We start from the raw sequence: 16,803 nt of genomic DNA on the forward strand, positions 1-16,803 counted from the left end.
GATCTAGGTAATGAAAATATTTTATAATTTTTATTAATTGAAAATACGCCTTAGAAATAAGTAGGTCAGTTTTGAAGTGTTTCATTGCAGCAGTCTTATTATTATTCTAAAGGAATTATAGAAGGAAGAAACCTTATTGAGAATTTAAATTATACCAGCTAAACGTCTAAAGGTTTAATAACGCTAAAGTATTAAATAAGAAGTATTACATTTCTCAATTTCTGTAGCAAATAAAAACATTTATCAAATAATCTGACCATGCTTCATGCTTTATTATTGCATAACGTAGACCGTATTACCATTACCGATTAACATATAAATTTATCTTCATATGCGTATGTGTAACGGGGAATTATATCGATGAATTAATTTATCTTCGTAAGCGGATCAACGTTCATTAAACGGTAATATAAATTATATTTAAGATTAATATATTTAACTAATTTAATATCGAGTCAAAGTATTTAAATAAAAACTTGTTAAAGAAAATAATGCATTTCTAAATGGTCTATATAAGTGAATAAAATGACCATAAAGGATTTACTCGAACATTATTGCAGTTTAACTGTTTGGGTAAAGCTGGTAGTACCTATATATAAATAGTTTTAAATAAATCAAAGGTGATAGAGGCGGATACGAATGAGGTAAATATGCTGGAAAATCAATTTTACAGGTTAAATAAATCACGTTTGTTTAAAACAACAAAAATCAACATGGAATGTCCCAGAAGGGTTGAATACTGTAGGTAGTCGTTGAATCGATATTTTCGCATGCGGTTGCACGCAAGTCGAAAATGTAGGTACCTATAATTTGGTTTACAAAAGTTTATGTACGTGCTTTGCAATACGTTAGGTTACTGAAATGCCAAGGGCTCTTAGTTATGTTTTATGATCTTATACAACGATTTCCATAGATTTTTTTTTTTTGATAGAAGATAAAACTGCATAATATAACTAGTTTCAACTATCAATTAATATATTATATACTAATATTAATATAATATTATGCAAGAAATCAAGTGACATTCAAGGGTTTAATTTTGTTATCTTATGATAGCACACTATTTATATGTATATACTCATTGAGATGTGATTGCTATAAGTATGTTTTGATATAACATTAATCCCAAATCCGAGAAGCGTAAAAAAATTAACATTTTTTTTTTATCAATAAATCCGTGCTTAATGGAGTAATTATATACTATTTGTTTATAGCTTTATTCTACATTTAGCATATTATTACTATACATAATATATTGTATGTTTAATTATAGTATTTTTAAATCTAATAAATATATGGGTTGTGAGTGGTGACTGGTAAGTAGGTGGTGACCTTATACTCGTCACAATACAATACTTCATTAAATAAATAGGTGCAATTATAGGTAGGTAGTACAAAGACCTAGTATTATAGTATTAGTTATTGCATACGTAGTTGATTGTATACACATAGTATATAAATTGTTTTTCGATCTACTAAATTAGATATGTCAAATAATTAGAATATTAGGTTGACCTGACCTATCTTTAGTTTTATTTTTGGTTAAAATTGTTTTTTTAATAGATACTTATATAATATAAATAAAACAATTTCTTTATAAATTAATTTCTTTGATTTAAAAAATGTTCACAAATACGTTCCAAATTATCATTAAATATTTGAGATAATTAATAATATTTTATTTAAATGAGTAATTAAAAAAAAATTATTTGAAATACCATAGTACCTATATAGTAATACATAAATTTATTATATAATCGTAAATATATTAAATTTATAGAGCTGTGCATTCCTATTGAATACACGCTGTACGAAATAACAAGACAAAATTATACTGCATGACAGCATTAAAGTTAATAAAAAAACTTACTTATACTTTATACTGTTTTTACCAAATAATTATGTGGTAAACAGTTAAAAATAAATAATACAGGATAGTTTATAGTTAATAATATTAAAATTCAATTAAGTATTAGCTAGGATTTTGTAAGTAAGAATAATTGTATCATTGAAAATATCCTGTACGCAGGGACTTAGCTTTTATCGAACAGTAAGACCCGTCTCATAAAAGAATTGCACCGTCACTACATATCTGGAATTTTTTTTTGCTCTTCTCTCGGGAAACCGTATGAGGGAGAACGGTTTTTGTTCCCATCGGAGATGAATCGATGTGCTACAACGGCCATACTTGACCCACAAATCTTTCAACAACTCCTTTCTTTCTCGCTGTGCCTATTTCCCGCGCCACACGATATGTCCGAAATGTGTTTCCGATAAACGCACTATCCCCTACTCTATCTATCCATTACCCACTGTCGACACAACATCCCTTTCAAACGTACCATAGGGTCATTTTTATTACTCCGAAAACTATTCACACCACAAAGGCTATACATACTATATTATGCCTGGAAGATTTTACTATCTATAAGAACTTTTTAACATTATGGCTTCAAACTTTTTTCAGACAAACGTAAATCACATTTTAAAATTTTTTTTAAACATTTGATATATTTTGTAGCGAGAAAAAATCCAACCTACAGAATATTACCATAATATTACTCTTCGTTTATAATCATTCAATTTTTAACTTTTTACAAAGTATAACATTGTTTTAAAAATGTCTATTTACCTATCTAAATATTTCATAGAAATATGAAGTAATATAGATACAAAGCTTAAATTATTTTAGTTTCTAAGTAGGTATGTTGTTTCGAAAAAAAACTTTCAATTATTATAAATAGTTTATTCAAATGAATATTAAAAAATTTAAATGGTAGCTGAAAATAGATAAGTTTATTTTTTAAAGATGTAAGTACTTAGAAATATTGTGATTCCTATATTTGAGAAATATGATTTTTTCAAAATTTAAAAGAATGTAAGTTTGATTTATGTTGCAAAAAAAAAAAGAAATAGTCAAATTAATATTAAATTTAAATACATTTTATATATTTTTTAATTTCATTAAGTTTAAACCTCTATTAGGCATTGCAAATGTATTTAAATTTAATTGACTACTAGTAGTACTAGTCATCCAAGATTTAATTAAAAGAAATGTGTATAATATCTAGTAGGTATAAGGTATATATCATTTTTATTAAATAGATCATAATCCTATTTAAAGTTTTAGAAATATAAATTGCTAGCTTTTTGGAAGTTAAATACGTATAACTTGGCATCATGTTTAATTAGGCTGATACTCACCATAAGACAAATCCTCAAAAACTGATCTCATTAGTCAAATAATAAAATCAAAACCTTCAATTCAAGCAAAACTCTTTATATATAAATGATAAATTTCTTTTAAGGCTTTTGTGAGTATATTATTTGACTCTAATTTAGGGCTGAGCCAAGCCATCCCCAATCGTACTATTCAAACATTCCCATCTATCACTACTATAAATTAAAATTGACGGTTGTCTACTATGTGAGATAAAATATTTGTGTAACACAACATAACTTATGAATAGATTTAATATAAATATTTTATATATAATAATATTATTATACAGTCATATAGATGGTAGATATATAAAACAACTATGATCTATCACAATTGTAATCAGTATTTTTAAACCATATATATAATATATGTATACAATTTAAATAGATATTTCAAAACTGAAAATTATAAAAATCCCTAAAAAATTACTTGCTTTTATATTTTTTAGTTATATTAAAAATTTAGTATCTTACAAGACCATACAATTATAATTATAATGTAGATAATCTTAATATAAATAATTTTATTTATGAATTATAAATAAAATCTTTTTGAATTAAGTATTAGAAAAAAAAATTGATCTCGAAATATACATACGTCATACAACAATATAAGTATAGATACTTTGTTATACATCATTTAAACTTGAATACGGTATATTTCAATGTCCTAAAGAAAAGATAGGGAAAAACTATTGAAAAATTACGGAAATTAGTTAGGATATTATGTTATAATACTATAACTAGTATGGGTTAAACCTTAAAACTTTTTATTGATTATTTCAATACTGCTAAACTAGTTTTATAAATAAATAGCGTCTATTTATAATTTACGATACATTAAAAAATAATTAATTGTTAAACTAAATAATATGTGCATATACATCATACATATGTTTGCAGTAACTTTTTAATGCGAACCTTTATAGTTTATAATATTAAGTTACTATTGACTAAAGAAGGGTTTATATGTTTAATAAAAGAAGATGTTCCGTCGGAGTTTGATTTATTTTATATCATACGAGATTATAGATCTTCCATATTTACCATAATTGTTCAAAAAAGTTCAATGACTGCTAAACATACACAAATATATATAATATATATACATAAACGTTGTTGTAAAATCACTTAACGAAAATTAAACATAAAGTGTTTATCTATAGACAAAGTAAGATATAATGTTTGTATATATATTTTTATTAAAAAATCAGTATGAAGATAAAAATATATAAGTTGTTTTACCGCTTCCGAATATTTCGTTACTGATAACATTTTTTTCTATTTCAATATAAATTATGATCCGTGGGATAACGAGATATTACAGGTATAGAATAAAATACAATTCTCTTTAGGTATAAGTCTTTTTTAATAATATTAAAAATTAAGATAGATTCCATGCCCTATAAACGTATTTATACTTAAAATATAAAGTGTTTATTGCGTGTCCTATAATATCTCATTTTGAAATAAGTAAATATTTTTTTCGCTTGTTCGATCGACATTTCCTAAACCGTTCTTGCGTGTACTCTGTACAACTATGATGATATACACACAATGTACATAAATTTCAAACTACATCACAATAATGCTGTTATAAAATATTGTTCTTATAAAATGATTTGCATGTGCGTTGTGAACGATGCTAAAACTTTTCTATAGTGCGTTCTGTGAGCGATGCTCAGCAAAGAATTTGGAACCGGAAGCCGTTTTGACAACTCATATATTATATATATATATATATATATATATATATATAATATATATATATATATATACATATATTTTATTTTTTTTTGAATGAAATACTTGAATTCACAACGGTAGTATACACGTGTGATATATGTATATAGTTTGTATCAAAATATATAGCCTATATATGTATGTACATATATAATATGTGCACGAATTTATTTACACGAACGAGTGTAGGATTTACTAGATAATATTATTTCATCACAACGCTACAGTGTACAATTACTGTGGGAATAATATATTATAGTAGAAATAATAATATATACTCTACACCACCTATACACGGCCATTATGATTATGGGTGGTATTTTCGGCTATGTCATTCTTACATTAGGGGAGTATAATATGTTGAACAACCCCCAGGGTGTTTTAATGTCATAAGAGAAGGTCAAAATGACCTCTGGACCACGCACGCGACTAAAGTTTACTGAAAACTTTGTGTATTCGTCCATATAAATTATTAAATTACACAATGATGTATACAAAGCAAATATTACCCAAATGGTCCAGCCAAAATATATCTAAGTATATTATATATTGTTATATATATTTTACGTTATTCTGCTATTTAATCAAATGGTATATTCAACCATCATATTATTATCATTATTAAACAATAATCTATATGGTAGCGGCGAGATATTCTAGATCTTTTTAATATGTTCAGTAAAAAAAAATGGTTTGGGTCATGGTATAAGTCATAATATATTATACAATAGCAACATTAATTAAATTATAACATAATTACATAAAATTATAATGATAATAATATGTGCACTTGCTTGTCACCGTAATATTATTTTGTTGAAAATATAATAGGTATTTGTTCATAGTTATTGAATAATGAATAGTATATTAATAACATTAAAATATAAAATGAAAAATACCACCTAAAGTTTAAAACGGGTACTATACGAATCAAAATATTTGAAATTCTCGTTAAATCATTATAATAGGTACTATTGGGTAAATAATAATAATAATAATAATAATAATAATAATGCTGTTTGGAAAAATAAACGGTCTCACAGAATCCTCACTTCAGCCGATTGGAATCAATGAATGTTATTGCTGGCTAATAACAAAGGACGCTGTACCTGTTGTCCGTAAGATTTTTGAATTTACCGTCGTCCATAGTACTAACACCATTAACGAGCCATAATCAGATGATATAAATACAATAATTTTTGACACGATCAATGAAATAATAACGACGATCGAAAAACAAGAAAAAGAAACCGAAATCTGACGGTTGTGCGGGCATCCGAAATTCTTGGGTCACGCTGAAAGACGGACGACGACGACGCGGCAGCTATAGTATCATAGAAACTGGCCTAACGATTTCGCCCATTGATGATGACAGTGCAGATGACGAGATTAGTAGCAATGGTGGATATCTAATCAATATTAATGAATTTTTCTAAAGATTTTTCAAAAAAGCAGATTCAAAAGATTTTGGAAATCACGTTTTTTTTTTTTTATAACAGATGTTATGGAGAAAAAGTCAACCACACCTATAATATCTAAAAATAAATAAATTAATGATTGTATAAATATTTAAGATTATATCATAAAGCAATATAATTTATAAATAAAAAATATAAATTCATATTAATGGGAAATATTCAATTATAAAATTAAAATTCACTTATTATACTCGACTTCTTTAAACGTGTACAAGATATAAGTTTTAACCATTAAATGTAATTCTTATAAATTATTAATATAATTAAATAGTTTCTAGGCACTTTATTTGGCAGCACAAATGGTATTTTTCTGCCAAAGTATTGTGTATAATGTGCACATTTTATTCTTCTATTTTATGCTTGCATTCACAATGTGTAGCCAATGCATATTATAATATTGCTATCGTGTATTGCCATTGAGGCATTGAATAATTTTGATGCATTAGGTTTACACGAGATAATGGTACTCAAGATCCGGACATGGGTAATAAAAATATGTATATATATATATGGACTCTATTGTCGTTCACCAACTATATTATATGCTGATGTGTATAAACGTCTGCTGGAATCGAATCCGAAAGCGTTTAAAGTTATATTCGTATATGTCTTAATTTACGAGAAGACTATTTTATAATACACTATGCAACAATATTTCATTATTTGGAAATCGATAATATAATAAATAATTTTCTTAAATTGTAACTTTAACATTTATTATTAATTTATGCCATGGAAAAGTTTTATTTTATTTCGTCTCCACATTGGTATGTATTTAAGTATCGTGAACGTTAGCAGCAATGAAATATTTACGCATACTGCATAAAGTTTACAAAAAGGTCATTAATCTTTAGTCGAGTAATCTAATAGGTTTTCCTTGTATCGAAGTTATCTCGGTTAAAGTGAAATGGTCTGAAATAGTGTTAACTGTTATTGTGTACTTTTTCAGGAAGGGTTTCTTCATGAAAACGATTTACTTAAAAACAAAAAGGTGGACACAATAAAGATAGTAAAAAGTTTTAAGCACAAATTGAATGAATGAAACGTAAACTATAGTAGATTTTTTAATTCGTTAAACCCAATAGTCTTACTCAGTTCATGATAAAAGCTTGACAAATGCTGTATATCATTTTCAGTAAAAATGTATTAAAAGAAATTTGTCTTTTCTTTTGATCATTTGTGTTGATATGTATTAAAAGAGATGAGAGCCTCGTGACTTATACTTTCCAAAATCACACTTATGTTTACCTAGAACGGATTTTTCTGACCACATAATTAGACTAAAATATATCATCTTTTCATTTAGATACATTTAACTTATAAAAAAAAGCATAGTTAACATCGATAGAATAATATTATATCTCTGATAAAATTATTTAATAAGTACATTGATATATTACATTATTTTTATTATTATTAATTTACTATTGGTAACAGTAGTCGTTAAATATATTATGCATATATAATTTATAAGTTATCATTCAAATTAAAACAAATAATTGTATTATAAACTATTATTTTATTTTTATAACATAACAAGTAAAGTTAAAAAAGGTTAATTATAATATAATATATTATGTCGAAATTCAAAATAATATAAATATTCTGAATAGGTATACTATAGACTAATATTGGTTTTAAATATTTATTAAAAAGAAAATATCGTTTTTGAATACTCAAAATGTAATTTTGTTGACATTTAATAATATATTTTGTTCATTGAAAAAAATCAAAAGGTTTAAATAGAATTACTAAAAGTTTATCATCAGCTTCACTAAGAGTATATAAACAATACATTTTAACACAATAGAGTAAATAGGTACATAATTAATTAATAAATATATAAAAATATTTTTAAAAAAGTACTCATTATTATATATTATATAAAATTATGATACTTTTATGTAAGAAGATTATTAGTAAATATATTCGTTGAACTGTTAGGAATTTTATTTTATACACTTTCAAACATAAATGTAATATTTTAAAAACTAAATTGTGTTATTCAATTGTAAATTTTTTATAGAATTCGATATAAGTTTAAATATATTTTAGTTTTTTTTAAATTTTTTAGTATTTGATATTGCCAAAATAAACAGCATATTTTTGAACACGAAACAGTTATTAATTCAGTGAATTTACTTATGTTTATTCGACAAAAAGTGTAAGTATAAAATATGTAAGATTTTAGTTATAATTCTCTAACAAAATGGAATTTTTATCAGCTCTGGGAGGTATTATAATAATACTATTTACTCCGAAAGTCCTAATAGTATAAATATTATCAGAATACTATAATATGATGATTGGAGACTAGTTCAATTATCCTCATAATTTATATAAACTTATAAAATATAAATACTGCCAATAAACACGAAAAGTACTTCTCAACTCAAAATATCTCCATTTATTAGAATTGTATTATTATGTTGAAGTCAATAATAAAATTAAACTTTCGTAAATTGTATTTTTTTTTTTTTTATATAAATTATGTCATTTATCAAATTTATCAATAACGTTAATAAGCTTGTTGATGATAATTAAATATAATATTATGTATTGTTACATAAGTTTGATTGTATATCGTATCTATTATAAAAAAAATAAGAAACCTATAAGCTATGTTCAATGTTATTTATATAATGAGTAATTTTGTTGAACACATTTATAAAAAGCGTAAATGATTTTAAATCCTTAAAGTTTAAGTTATTTTTAGTTATAGTTTACTTTAAAGTTACGTTACAATATTTAAAACACAAAAATTAAAGAATCATTTGTTTTTTAGAATAGGCATAGTTTTTTTATAACATTTTACCGACCACAAATGTGAACATGCTAAATCCATACAATAACCGTTGTATTATTATAATTATAAAATATGTATACCTATGGCCATTCAAAAGTTATAATCCACTGTTGGAACATTATTGTTTATATGGATTTGTATATATTTTATTCTTACATTACAAACAAATAACTTGCTATGTCATTATTTAGATTCAAGCATTTTTGTATAATATATTTGAACATTTCTTTAAATCAGTTTCTGTAGATTTTTACTATAATTAATATAGTGTTAGAGCAAAACAATTATATGTTAGTAGAAATTTTCTATCGTTTCCATGATTATTTTAAACCACTGATTGTACTATAGGGCACAGGCACATATACTTTTAATGCAACAATTGTATGGGGAGTACTATTTAATCTCTTCTTACTGATGATTAGGGTTTGGATTTTAAAGCAAATGGTTTTATATATATATGAGATAGAAATCCAATTTTTATACATTAATTCATTTTACGTCATTCTGATTCCAAATAAACCGATTTATTTTGGCTTTTTTTTAATCATTCCAGTCGTAAATTTTTATTTATGTTTATTATGTAATTGTAATAAAAAAAATTATTAATAAGATATGTATAAACCCACAATGCGGTTATTGTATTGTTATTGTTTTCGTTATCAGCTTTTTTATTAAATGTATTAAACGTATGTAGATTATCGATCTACGTATAGCCTGCAGTACCTATACAGCCAGTATGCCTATAACATCGATATCGACTATTTCAAAATTTAAAATTTAGTGTTGTAAGTGTTGTAAGTAATTCGAAACCACTTGTATGAAGTATGCACCAATCACTTCAGTGGATGTAGAGAGATCGTTTTCTACGTATAAAAATATTCTGTCGGATAATAGAGTCAGTTTCACTACTGAAAATCTAGGGAAATACATGGTAGTTCTTTTTTTAATTTAAATTAATATTTAAATTTTTTTTCATTTTTATAACTAGTTCATGTTAATTTTTAGTCTTGCTTTTTTTTTTAAATGAATATGCTTCTATTATGCTTTTTTAAAACAATCGTGTACTTTTTTTAGTTGCTTATTATGCTTTAAAATTCGAGCCCTACTGATGACGAATGAATAATATTTTTTATACATAAACTAAGTGTAAAGTACAAGTTTAATAAAGAACAAACCTTGGTTTTTAAAAAAAAATTCTTTTACTATAAATGAGTACGTTTAAAACTTTAAATAAACTCATATTTAAACTATAAGCTATACCTATGAGCTATAAATTATAAACACTATAAGCTCAAGACACCAATGACCTTGTACCCGAGTATATAAACTAGATTACAATGAGGATTAAAGAGGAAATGACAATTAATCTAGTGCACGTAATAATAGCATAACTAGGTACTTACATTTGTGCTTAAAAAAAATCCTACTCTTATCGATACTGATTTAGCTACGTATAGTGCAAATTATGCCTATTTATACTACAAGTCTACAAACATAATAATATGATACTATAATATAATATATAGCTTATATGTACAAACTTATCAAATCAGTGTAGAATTAATTAACTAGGTAATTACTTAATACGTAGGTACAATAAAAATTGATTGACGATTAGAACACGTGGAAAACTGTACATATTATATAACATAATGTTTAATGATAAATAAAAATACATTTTTAATATTACATAAAAATGTATAAATTTACTCTAAATCATCGTTTTTATTAATAGTTACAAGATAAACTTAATTTAAATAGCTTTGTGTGAATACCACCTTTAATGATAAATAGATTTTAAACAATAAATTATTAAGCCAATATAATAGATGATACATTTAAAATAATTTTCTATTTATTTTATTTTATTAAAATTTCTATTGTGTAAGTATATTAATGTATACAAACACAAATAGGTTATAGAAAAAAATATTTAAAATATTAAATTAAGTGATGTGTCAAATGCTATTGGAATTAGAAACCTTATAATATGACTATTATAATATGTACCTAATAAGTGTATTATATTGCGATATAATGTATTTATTATGATTATTTTATAATATACTGAGCTGAGCGATAAATGTATTGATTTTATAATATTATATTTGTATTTTTCTGTCTGTCGTCGCCTTTTGGAGCAATACTTCGACGATGGTTTTACACAAAATTAGTTTTAAACAAAATTGATATTGTTTTTTGTTTTAATCCTAAAATGAATAACTATAGATAATTAAAGACTTCAAATTTTTACAGAATATTCATTGTAAATATTACCATTTACTAGAGACATTATAATTTTCAAAATAATATGTTGGTTTATTTGTGCTGCTAGGTATTTATAGGTATAAGTATTTGATGAACACAATAACATTTTCAAAATATTTAGATTAATTTTCACATCGTTCTACTGTAAACAGTATTAATTAAAAGTGAATAACGAGTAACGATGATGTATAGTATAAATATAATATATGTATTAATAAAATAATTAATACCACCTATAACAAATGCTATGTTCTCGGTCTACCATATCACTAATTTTAAAATAAATACTATAAAAATAACTATTATAATTTATAACAATATAGATATATGATAAAAAAAAATACTTAGTAATATAGACATTAACAATCTTAATTTAAAATCGTTTTTCGTATGCAATGCTTAATCAATAATCATTGAATTAAAATTTAACACATCCATTACAGTGACTACTCAATTTACTCAATTTAAAATAATTCAAAACTATACACTATGGATAAATAAACTGTTCTAATTGATTGATCAAGAAAAATGAAATATTCCTATCCTATTTGTTCTTTATAATTTATAAAGCATCAAATTATTATACTGAAGTTCTATTAAGAACATACGTAATACGTAATCTTTGAACATTTAATCTTATTTATGTGATATGAATAATTCAAAAATACATAAATCGCTTTATCTTTACAGCAAATTATGAATCACAGCACTTAAGCCGACGAATTATCTTATATCAGTAAAACATTATAATATTTAAGTATCATATTTATGGGGCCATCGAAAATTGAGACTGTGCAATTAATATGCGCCAGCACATCGAATACTTTACTTTATACTCCCATATCAATCTGAAAAAGTACTGAAATTATCAATATTCAATTCAACAAATTGCTTTATTTAAATTTGTAAACAACGAGGGCTCAAAATCAACCTCCGGTTTTTTATTACTTGTTAGTTACAACATTGGCGACTGGCGTATCTCGTCAACTCGTCGCTGCGTATCGTATCAACTATATTATTGTAGGTATAATCTATAAAATATTTTAAAGTCACTTTGAAAATAAATAAATTTAAAAGGCAAAAATATAAACGAAAAAATTTTCTTAATAAATCTTCAATTTATAGAGACACAAAAAATATTTATCCGAATGAATCGATCGTGTTGATTCAAAACTATAATAACAATTGAAAATATATTATTGATACTTGTAAGTATTTAGGTATTATAATAAGTATTATTATGATAAAATAACTCGTAATAACAAAATATTATTAGTGTTTAATGAATATGATGTTAAAATACTATATATTAGGTAATGTAATGGTATTATAAAGAAATAGTTCAGTTAAGTGCAAATATATTATTATTATTTTTTTTTTTTTTTTGGTAGTTCATCTATACTTATATAGTAGGATTATTTAAATTATACTAAAATATTTTTATCAGTTAAAAACATTCATACTGTATTATTACTATTATTGCAATTTACAAAGTTGTTTTATTTAAATAAACTAAAATTTAGGTAAATTAAGATACGTACACAAGACTAGTTTGCTATTGAAATTATGATAATAATATAAAACTTGACAATCATTGCTTCATTGTACTAAACGTATTTTTTTAGATATAAACGGTTTAACATTGTAAACACAGTAACTTGGTAATTATAATAATATGCTGGTGACTTGATTTTTCTGTAATATACTTGAGTTTGTGCATTATAATTTTATCGGATCTATCTTATATTTTAAAATATGTTAAATTTAAAACGGTGGTTTTGGTTATAATAACTGAATAAACAAATAAATCAAATCAATGGATATTAGTTTTACAGAACTGATTTTGTGTAAAATTATTTAAAATTATTATCATATAATACTATATGATCAAACAATTAATATTTTAACATATACGAATATTATCAATATTTTTATAAATAAATATTATGATTTATTTTTATGGCTTAGTTTATAATTCGTGGATTATTAATTTTGTCAGTTAAAGTTCTAGAGTAATTAATAATTAATAACAATGCTAATAAAATTATAAACTACCCATATTAAAAAATCATAAAATACTAGTTATACATAAATGTTTTTTCCATAATATGTTGTCTATTACTAAACTCAAATCATTGTGAAAACAAAAGAGTTTTCGACGCATAGCTATGAAGCAATTAAATACATTCAACAGCGTCTGACGCATAACGATAAGAAAGTTAAATAATGAATTTATAAAATTGGTTAAATATTTGAGCTAATCAAACAGATACTTAGAAGGCCATAACTCCGCAGTATATTTTCAAATAAATAAATAGTCTACATTTTTAGATCAGGATTCTTGTGTGTTTTAATGTTTAATAGTTAAATAAATGAACCATTATTCAATAAGTTAAATCGATTTTATCAAAAATTAAAATATGACATATAGCGTAATTATATGATTACACACAGTTTAATGTTATCTTGTAAATTATTGGTCGCTTATATTAATGTTATCGCTAGGATGCTATTTGAACATATAATACGTATATAACTATAATATATACCTACCAATATTATTTGTCCAGATATAATGTTTCATAATAATGTTCCATATTATTACATACATATATATTATGAATTCATTTTTATGTATACATATACTCTGATACTCATACATTGAATTTATCTAAAGTATATATTTATTGGCTGAACCCTATTAACTAGAGTGGTAAATATAAATTAGATTAAAATAACAATAGCAATAATAGTAATAATAACAAACTTGTACAAGAGTACATAAATTTTAAAAACATTTTAATAAAAAATAATAATTTGATAGGTCTGGTCTGAATTAGCGATAGATATTAATCGCCTCATAGCCCATAGGCTTATTTTTTGTATAACTATATTCGAATTGAGGATTATAAAAGAAGATCAATTAACAGGGAAAATAATATCCACATAATATCAATATTATAATATTATAGTTGTGTTTATTAAGCATTTTTACTCCATGCATGAGATATTAAAACTATACTAAATTAAACATTATAAACGCTGTAGCAATCGCAATAATAATTGCATTAATACATTTTTCTTGGCTCTATTTCAAACTTGTCAATGGCTATAGGACTCTGACAGGAGAGAAAAACCTGTATACAAATATACAGAAAACATAAAATCTTGGTTAAGATAAGATATAAAAAAAAAATAGTAGACAATAATAAAACTGTTGACTTTACCGTGTTTGCGGATTTGCAATATGGTAGAACATAATGTTGTAATTTTCATAAACCTTGTATTTCTAATTATATTTGTTTTGTTCTTGTTTAGAATAAATGGTCTTACGTAAATGAAGAATCAAATCACATCACGCTTAAAGTGTATTCAAACAATCCATTCCCTTACGACCACAGAAAAAATGAATAGGTAGGTACTATATACAAGGTTTACAATAATTATATCAGCGTGTTAGTATACCTATTAAGCTGTGGTCTCAAACTCTCAACGTGGGGTGAAAAACGATTACGAACACTGATAAATGTGTATAAGTAGAAGTAGGTACATAGTTTATTTTTTGTACAAAAACTCTTATCTCGTTTTTTTTTTTTTTTATTATCAAATGACTTTAACAGTGGTGGTGACTAACCAGTAATCAAATAATTACGGTTTTATTCAGAATAAAGAGATATTAAACTCTTATCACATTTTATCCAGCATCACTATACTTATATATAATATCAAATATAGTATGTATGTAATTATTAATTAGTAAATTAGTAATCATCGTTTTATTTGTACAGTGATATTTATAGTAACAGTTTGAATAAAAAATTCTCAGAATTGGGAAATTGTATTTTTATGATTATTGTAAAATTATACTAAAATGATAATATTAGGTATTATTAATTTATTGCACATTATATATTTAATGTTTCTAAAGTATTAATGATATAAATACAATAGGTATAGATACATATTTATTTTATTCTTTTTATTTAAAAGTAAAAGAAAAAAATCCGCATTTAAATCACGTAGTGATGTAATAAGTTATTAAGGTTTATGTAGGTATATCTTTTTACTTCATAGGTACCTCTCACTGTCCATACCAAAAATAAAATAGATTTATTACAAATAGAGTATTGTTAATTAAAAAGTTGTTTTATTTTTGTGTGTGCAGTTTTGAACGAACTTGCAGTTATTTAAACTAAATTATTTCTCTCTGAAACTTATTCGAAGTAGCACACTCTTTTCTTAACGATGCTGTTGTTGATGCAGTCTTCTCTTCAGCCAGACGTGAATATTATTTTAATTTATCACCGCTTACACGAGAATACACTTTGTTACTAAGCGTTTGCGTTAAGCTAGGGATATCTTGAACAAATAAAATAAAATGTAAGTAAAATTATATAATATATTTTAAGGCAAATTTTTATTGTATTATCACCATTCGCCCAATAATATAAATTATAATATAATAACCCGTTCTCATCAAACTTTTCATGATGCTACCTTGCAGTGAATAATTATACGTACACGTGGTATACCTTTGCAAGTTTGCAACGGTGTGTTCGAGTTTACAGTTATATCGACATATCGTGCTGTAGTATTTATGCGGACGAGCTCTGGTCGTTGGGTGGGACCTTTGAGATTATTATACGGGTGTGTCCGATGTTTCGGTTCCATATTTGAGTTCCGGTGTTGCGTATTCTCCGACGGCTCGATTAATAAAATTAAACAGAAAGACAATTGTACACAATTTTTATTATATACAGTACGAAGAAGCACATAGACGGCCGTTGATATTATCAAGTTATAGAAATCACTGGGGTTATAAAGGTTATGTCAACATTTATACGATCTCGGTCTGCAATTATAAACTGGTTTCAAAACGTATATCTACCTCTCGACTCCAAGCCTCCTTTTAAATGGATTTTATAAAACGAAACAATAATAAAGGCGTTTATCTTAGTAGCTGTGCACTATAACTTTACTATAACGTATAATCCTAACGGTTTTCAACTTTTCCCCCTCGGTCATACGCCAACTACCTATATACAGGTACTCTAAAAGTCTAAAGTCGCAAATAATATTATAATAATAGAGGGCTCGTACCGACTCCGTCGACCGGTCGTTCTTGCACTCGAAATCTCGTACATCGTATATTATAAAGGTCGCGTATCACGCGTCTATTCGACCTACCTAACGCGCGATGCAGTTCTGAGTGATAAACGTCACGAAAAATAAAAAATAAAAATCATCGCCGCCGCCGCCGCCGCCGATGCATTTTGACCGCGCCCA

At 25.1% G+C, this 16,803-nt stretch overlaps 1 protein-coding gene across 2 annotated transcripts in view; it reads right to left on the reverse strand.

The window, feature by feature from the left end:
• The window catches only part of LOC114131563 (uncharacterized), a 190,268-nt gene that overhangs the window by 108,348 nt on the left and 65,117 nt on the right, over window positions 1–16,803 (reverse strand). The gene's annotated exons all lie outside the window — the stretch shown is intronic.

This window comes from Aphis gossypii, chromosome 2 (genome assembly GCF_020184175.1).
Source record: "Aphis gossypii isolate Hap1 chromosome 2, ASM2018417v2, whole genome shotgun sequence".
Taxonomy (NCBI): domain Eukaryota; kingdom Metazoa; phylum Arthropoda; class Insecta; order Hemiptera; family Aphididae; genus Aphis; species Aphis gossypii.